Source organism: Triticum dicoccoides, chromosome 7A, assembly GCF_002162155.2.
Source record: "Triticum dicoccoides isolate Atlit2015 ecotype Zavitan chromosome 7A, WEW_v2.0, whole genome shotgun sequence".
Taxonomy (NCBI): Eukaryota; Viridiplantae; Streptophyta; class Magnoliopsida; order Poales; family Poaceae; genus Triticum; species Triticum dicoccoides.
The window spans coordinates 135064221-135072714 of NC_041392.1; positions in this window are offsets into that span (position 1 = coordinate 135064221).

Below are 8494 nucleotides of genomic sequence, written 5' to 3' on the forward strand. Positions count from 1 at the left end.
CGTATAGAAGATGTGATCAACATGAGATGTTCACCGATGATGACTAGTCCGTCTCACGTGATGATCGGACACGGCCTAGTTGATTCGGATCATGTATCACTTAGATGACTAGAGGGATGTCTATCTGAGTGGGAGTTCATAAGATGAACTTAATTATCCTGAACATAGTCAAAAGGTCTTCGCAAATTATGTCGTAGCTCGCGCTTCAGTTTCTACTGTTTAGATATGTTCCTAGAGAAAAAAATTAGTTGAAAGTTGATAGTAGCATTTATGCAGACAGTAGAAGGCTTATGTCCTTAATGCACCACTCAGTGTGCTGAACCTCGAACGTCGTCTGTGGATGTTGCGAACATCTGACATACACGTTTTGATGACTACATGATAGTTCAGTGCGTAATGCTAAATGGTTTAGAATTGAGGCACCAAAGACGTTTTTGAAACATCGCAGAACATATGAGATGTTCCAAGGACTGAACTTGGGATTTCAGGCTCGTGCCCACGTCAAGAGGTATAAGACCTCCGACGATTTTCTTAGCCTGCATAATAAGGGAGAAAAGCTCAATCTTGAGCTTGTGCTCAGATTGTCTGAGTACAACAATCGCTTGAATCGAGTGGGAGTTGATCTTCCAGATGAAATAGTGATGGTTCTCCAAAGTCACTGCCACCAAGCTACTAGGGCTTCGTGATGAACTATAACATATCAGGGATAGATATGATCCTTGAGCTATTCGCGACACCGCAAAAAGTAGAAATCAAATGGGAGCATCAATCGTTGATGGTTAGTAAAACCACTAGTTTCAAGAAGGGCAAGGGAAAGAAAGGGATACTTCATGGAACAACAAATCAGTTGCTGTTCTAGTGAAGAAACCCAAAGTTGAACCCAAGCCCGATACTAAGTGCTTCTGTAATAAGGGGAACAGTCACTAAAGCAGAACCACCCTAGATACTTGGTAGATGAGAAGGCTGGCAAGGTCGACAGAAGTATATTGGATATGCATTATAATGTGTACTTTACTAGTACTCCTAGTAGCACCAGGGTATTAGATACCGGTTCGGTTGCTAAGTGTTAGTAACTCGAAACAAAAGGCTACGGAATAAACGGAGACTAGCTAAAAGGTGAGATGACGATATGTGTTGGAAGTATTTCCAAGGTTGATCAAACATCGCACGCTCCCTCTACCATCGAGATTGGTGTTTGCGTTGAGCATAGACATGATTGGATTATGTCTATCGCAATACGGTTATTCATTTAAGGAGAATAATGATTACTCTGTTTATTTGAATAATACCTTCAATGGTCTTGCACCTAAAATGAATGGTTCACTGAATCTCGATCGTAGTGATACACATGTTCATGCCAAAAGATATAAGATAGTAATGATAGTACCACCTACTTATGGCACTGCCACGTAAGTCATATCGGTATAAAACGCATGAAGAAGCTCCATGTTGATGGATCTTTGGGCTCACTTGTTTTTGAAAAGTTTGAGACATGCGAACCATGTCTATTGATGTATATGCATGAAGAAACTCCATGCAAATGGACCGTTTGGACTCACTTGATTTGGAATCACTTGAGACATGCAAATCATACCACATGGGCAAGATGACTGAAAGCCTCATTTTCAGTAAAATGGAACTAGAAAGCAACTTGTTGGAAGTAATACATTTTGATGTGTGCAGTCCAACGAGTGCTGAGGCGTGTAGTGGATATCGTTATGTTCTTACTTCATAGATGATTTGAGTAGATGTTGAGTATATTTACTTGATGAATCACGAGTCTGAATTATTGAAAGGTTCAAGTAATTTCAGGGTGAAGTTGAAAGATCGTCGTGACAAGAGGATAAAAGATCTATGATATGATCATAGAGATGAATATCTGAATTACGAGTTTGGCACAGAACTAAGACATTGTGGAAATTGTTTTACAACTAATACAGCCTGGAACACCATAGTGTGATGGTGTGTCCGAACATCATAACTGCACCCTATTGGATATTGTAAGTGCATCTAGTGCCACCCCTAGTTGGTTTTGGAGTATTGACGACAAACATAGTTGAGGGACTAATGTGTTTATGAGAATTGTAGGATAACACAGGTAGAAGTCCCTCATTGATTCGGTTTTCCTACCAGAGATGACCCCTAAAAATGTATGAAGACATTGAAGTCAAAGGTGGTATATGAAGATATTCACATTGAAGACTATGACAAGAGAAGACACCACATGAAGCCTATGGAGCTCGAAGACTTAGATCTTTCGTAGTTCTTTTTCTTTTGTGTTGAGTCATAGGAACCACCGTACTGTTAAGTGGGGTCCAAGAGAACTAGTCAGACTGACTGAAGTGATGCCTAACCAAAAACCTATGTCTTCGAGTGAAGACTATGAGAGCGAATCTTGTCCAGAGTCGGACAAGTCAGCTTTGCTTGTAGCCCAAGTAAAGTTGCCGTGTGAGATTGAAATCTGACCGTTGGAACACGTGTCAGTTCCTTAGTGACCCAGGGTCATTTCGGACAAATCAGGTCAGGTTGCCAAGTGGCTATAAATAGCCCACCCCCCACAACCATAAATGGTTGGCTGCTCAGATTGAGAGTACGACTTTTGTCGTTTGAGAGCAACCCACCTCGAAGCCTTTGAGAGAGAATTCCTTGCGAGGATAAAGCCCTAACCACCCAGAGCCAGGGAGAATTGGGCATCACTTAAGTCTTCTTGTCTGTGTGATCTGAAGACTTATTACACTTGAGGACTGTGCATCCTCTAGCCGGTTAGGCGTCGCGTTCTGAGCATCCAAGAGACATTGTGGATTGCCGGTGAACGAAGTCTGTGAAGGTTTGGGAGTCTACCTTGAAGACTTACCAGAGTGATTGGGCGAGGTCTGTGTGACCTTAGCTCAAGGGGAATACGGTGAGGACTGGGTGTCCTTAGCTACGTGTTCAGGACTGGGTGTCCGGGACTGTGTGTCCTAAGGTTTAAATACCTAGCCGCCCCAACCAGACGTACAGTTGTCACAACAACTGGAACTGGTCCAACAAATCATTGTCTTCAACGAGTCACTGGTTTCATCTTCCCTTCCCTTTACTTACTGTTGCTCCTTGTGAAGTCATTGTATGTTTGCACTATCTTTTGTCTTCACTGAGTGACTGCATGCTCTATATGGCTTCATAATATCTTCCTACCTGATCCTTACTACATTGCTGCTATTAAGTCATTGTGCTTTCACTTCATTGAACACTTGACTATGGCTTGCCTAGTGTAGTCTACCTTCCGCTGCATGGTAATAGGTTTATTTCTACCATTTGTCTTCATAACTTCCACGTTTTGAAGACTTTCATAAAAAATGCCTATTCACCCCCCTCTAGTCGATATAACGCACTTTCAATTGGTATCAAAGCAAGGTGCTCCCTTGTTCTGTGTGATTCGGTTTAACCACTTAGAGTTTTAGCTATGTCGACTGCAGGGATAATTAAAGTCTTCGCTGTGTGCCCCGTCTTTGATGGAACTGAATATCCCTACTGGAAGAATAAGATGCGCATGCATCTTGAAGCCATTGATGTCGACCTATGGTATGTCGTCGAAAACGGCGTTCCCAAGGCTGGAGAAGGTGTCACTGCTGCTGACGTCAAGAAATTTGTTCAACTGGACTCTACTGCCAAGAATATCATCTGTGGTCACCTGACCAAAGGACAGTATGGCCGTGTGAGTGCTTTGAAGACATCTAAGCTGGTCTGGGACTGGTCTCCACTCAGTGTATTAAAACCAATTGCTTAGCTAAAGCACAAGCAAACACATTCGATTTGCATGTGGTGTTTTCCCATAATACATAATTACATAGTGCATCGCAACATGTAGGCGGATCAAAGATACTCGTTGTCGATGCGTCGTTGCTTATTGCACATAACCAATGCCCAGAAACCGGTTTGGACCCATAGTTTATAACCGTTAATAACCAAAATGTTTAAGCCCATAACCAACTATACCCAAATTGGTTTCTTCACATACCCAAACCAAAACCAAACTAAAAAAGATTTAGCCCAATAAAACCTGAACCAATCAAACCCAAAGTAATAACCGAACCGTTTCACCCAGTTGTTTAATAACCATTCTCAGGTTTAAGTGAGGATAATTACAGGTAATGATTGATCAAAATGATCACTACAGCTAGCTTGAGACTTAAATTACAGAAAGAAATCACTTACAGACAATAGCAACTGACAATAGATTTGTCGAGTGCGTCTTTATTGTATAGCTGAAATAGTTCTGAATACTCAACGGTCACAGCTTTCTTATGGTAGTAATGCTCCTTGTTGACATTCACCATGAGGGACTCTCGATTGGAAATCTTGGTAATGTCCATGTACCATTGATGCAATTCATACATTCTCGTAGGGAGCTTATTGACCTCCTCTAGCTCGACCAAAGGTTGGCCCCAGGCATATTTCCGTTTTATTTCCTCCTCTCTAGTCGGAGACATGGGCTCGATATCGAGGAGTTGTCCAACAGTGATCCCGATCGATTCAGCCTGCGCAATATGCTCCTCGGTTATTACCACATCGCCCACCCCGGGAACGTTAACGGTTTGGCCACAATAATATTGGGCGCGCCTACTCTCATGTGTTGTTGGCACAACAAGCAGGGGGATTGATTACGTCGCTTGTTCTCCCAGCTGGGGAACGGTTTTACCGCTCCTTTTGCCAGCTGATTTGCTCGAGCTCGAGCTCGCCTCTTTCTGTAGACGTGCTCGATTTAACTTCTTGATGTGGCGCTCATAGTCTGTTTCAACAGGCTTGGGAGCTGGTGCTCTAGCCATACGAATGAAGTGGTCAATCTTTTCCACAGGCACTTTCTCCCTTGGCGGCGGCGGCGGTTTCGGTGCAAAATGGGCTTCCACCTCGGCCTTCGATATGGCTACGTTTTCGTCCTCAGACTTGTCATAAGGCCTCTGCGGAAGAGGCGCGAGGCTTGGACCATATTGAAATCGCTTGCCTCTGCCTGTACCTCCAGTACTACCTCGACTTGTACCGCTACGCACCATAGCTGAGGCGGCTCTCTTCCATGATTGCTGAGGCGGCGAAGACGGCTGACGTGGCTGAGTTGGAGGAGGAGTGGCCTGAGGCTGTGCCGGACTTGGAGGAGGAGTGGCCTGAAGCTGTGCCAGACTTGGAGGAGGAGTGGCCTGAAGCTGTGCCGGACTTGGAGGAGGAGTGGCCTGACGCGTTGGTGGACTTGGAGGAGCGGGAGTCTGCTGACTCGGTGGCGGACTGCGACGAGGAGTCGGATGATGCGGTGTCGGTGGCCTTCGAAAGATGATGCAATCCTTTCTCCATAGGATGATACGATGGTTGGCCTCTCCTAGTGTGTGCTCATCGCCACCTCTAGGAATATCAAGCTCTAGCCCCGAATATTGGTCCACCACCTCATCAACCAAGACACGAGCATAGCCCGCTGGAATCGGGTTGCAATGGATGGTTGCCTTGGGGGGATTTGTAAAATCAAGGGCGTCCGCCACCTTCATGGATATGTTCTTCATTTTAAAGTGTAGCTCGCAGTTAGTGTTCTCCATGATGTCATCCACTGGGTAGCTATCCAGCAATGCGTCGCCCGGGGCGGAACCCACGCTGCTTCTCAGCATGGATGGGACGGTGCTATCCATTGGTGGATCATCCGCTAGCTGCTGAGACCCCCTTTGCTGGCTAAGTGAGTCGATCTGCTCCTGCTGCCGTTGGAATTTGACTGCCAAGTCCGCGTGCGCTGATTCTAGGCCTTGAAGGCGTTCATAGTCTAGCTTCCTCTGCTCCTCCTCCATCTTCCTCTTCTTCTCCTCCGCAATCTTCTTTCTCGCACGGGTTCTATAGTCAGCGTTCCAGTCCGAGAACCCCTCATACCACGGAATAGCGCCCATGCCTCGTGTTCTTCCCGGGTGTTCAGGATTTCCCAGGGCACGCATAAGCTCATCGTTCTATCTGTTGGTCTCGAACAACTCTGATCGAGCCTCTTCTATTGCAACAAGTAGCTTATCTTCGACTCCGTCCAAACATGCCTTCTTCGAAACTTTGCCTGTCTTCGGGTCCAACTCCCCCCATGCGCATAGAACCAAGTCCTGCACCTGGGGGGCCAGCTCAATGTTTCTGGAGTGACACCTGCATCCATCATCTCTTTCTCAGACTTATCCCACTTAGGCATTCCCACCGCATAGCCACCTGGCCCCATCTTATGGAACTTATCCTTTTTTGCGGCATTGGCCTTGTTTATTCTGGACCGTTCCTTAGATAATTCCGAATCCTTGAATTTCACGAAATCGTCCCAATGAGCACTTTGCTTCTCTAGTGTTCCCTCGAATACTGGAGTCTTCCTTCCTCCCTTGACGTACTTGGCCCATTCACGAATCTCGTGGTTCTTGAATGCAACCGTCATCTTCCTAAGAGCAGCGTCCTTGACTTTCTCCACATCCGCATCTGTGAAATGATCTGGTAGGGTGAAATGTTCCATGAGCGTTTCCCAAAGCAAATGTTTTTGTCTGTCGTCGACAAAAGTAACTCCTGGACGTGGCTTTGCTGGCTCTCTCCATTCTTGAAGGGAGATCAGGAGTTGGTCCTTCACAAGAACTCCGCACTGACGAATGAACTTGTCTGCAATCTTCTTAGGCGCTAATGGTTCGCCATTAGGTATGATTGCCTCGATATTGTACTTTACGCCCTCCTTCAACTTTTTGTTCGGGCCTCGTTTCGTCCTGTTGCCTGAAGATTTGCTCGATCTGAATGGCTGAAAGAAGAAAGATTGATTCGTTAATATATCTTCAAGTCATTTAAAACATGTGATGATCACCAGATGCCTGCTTATATAAATATATATACCTCGCCGGTCTTTGTTGTTTCAAGATCAACATTTTCTTCGTCATGTTCATAGTTCATGACTTCATCAATTCTGTCGTCGCGATCGAATATCGTATCACCCTCCCCGGTGTTGTTTAGATATTCGGAGCCGTCATAATCTTCTTCATTCTGATCATCATCTGGCCTGCGAGGATTGCGTATAATATTGAACAGGGCCTCTTCTCCCTCTCTGCCGGTATTGTCCGCCGTAGGTTTTGTTTAACTAATCCAAAAGAAATATATTCAAATTACAATGCATGGATGCAATCAATTAATAAGGAAAAACTGAATCAATCATAGTACATAATAAGCATCATCGAATATAACCTCGAATACGTCGTCTCGAATAATAGATATAATCTCGAATACATCGTCTCGAATAATAGATATAATCTCGAATACATCGTCTCGAATAATAGATATAATCTCGAATACATCGTCTCGAATAATATATAATCTCGAATACATCGTCTTGAATATTATATATCGAATACATCACTGGCTAGGTAGCTAATAAAGATCGAATACTACAGAAGAATCTAGGACACTCGCGGTTCCTGCGGCGCGGGCGGTGGACACCCAAAGAGAAGGAACCTTCACAAGATCATAGCTGAAGTGAGATCCCTGAAAAAACTGCCAGGTATTGGAGAACCTGCCGCCCTCTAACGCAACCATGTAGCGATGGACGTGCTCGTCCTCCTCCCTGACATGGTGACGTACCACCTCCGGCGGGGCCGGCTCCCTCCGCATCGAAACTGGCCCACACGAACGCCACCAAACGAGATCAGGGTCGACGACGGGACCCGGGGCCGGGTTCCTCATCAAGCGGCGAGCCCCTCCAGGCAGCACCTCCCAGTGCCAGCCCGGCGGAGCCCAGTCCCGGACATGGGTCAGCCGGACGTCGTCGCGGACGGGTCGACGGCGAGGATGCGGGCCAGGCATCATCGGGAACAAATACTAGCTATATGCCCGCAAAAAGTAACATTTTTTAATGATTGGATTTTGATAACTAAAATTTCTAACATTTCTATATAACTAACATTCCTATAACATTTCTAACTATGCTATATAACTAACATTTCTATAACATTTCTAATATTTCTATAACTAAAAAATAGAAAAAAAATTATAACATTTATATATATATAACTAACATTTGTATAACATTTCTAATATTTCTATAACTAAAAAAAAGAAAAATTTCTAACTTTTTTATAACTATTTCTATAACTAAAAAACAAAAAAAATTCTAAAATTTCTAACTTTTTTATAACTATTTCTATAACTAAAAAACAGAAAAATTTCTAACAATTTTAACTTTTTTATAACTATTTCTATAACTAAAAAACAGAAAAATTTCTAACAATTCTAACATTTCTAGCAATGCTATATAACTAACTATTTCTATAACTAAAAAAAGAAAATTTTCTAACATTTTTATAACTATTTCGATAACTAAAAAACTAAAAAAATGTATGTGTGTGTGTGTGTGCTCACCGGCGAGGCGAGAGGCGACGGAGGGCGGCGACGGGGACGGCTACGGGCGCGACGACGACGGGGACAGGGACGGGGCGGCGACAACGGGGACGGGGACATACGGGCCGGGGCCGCGACGACGGGGACGGGG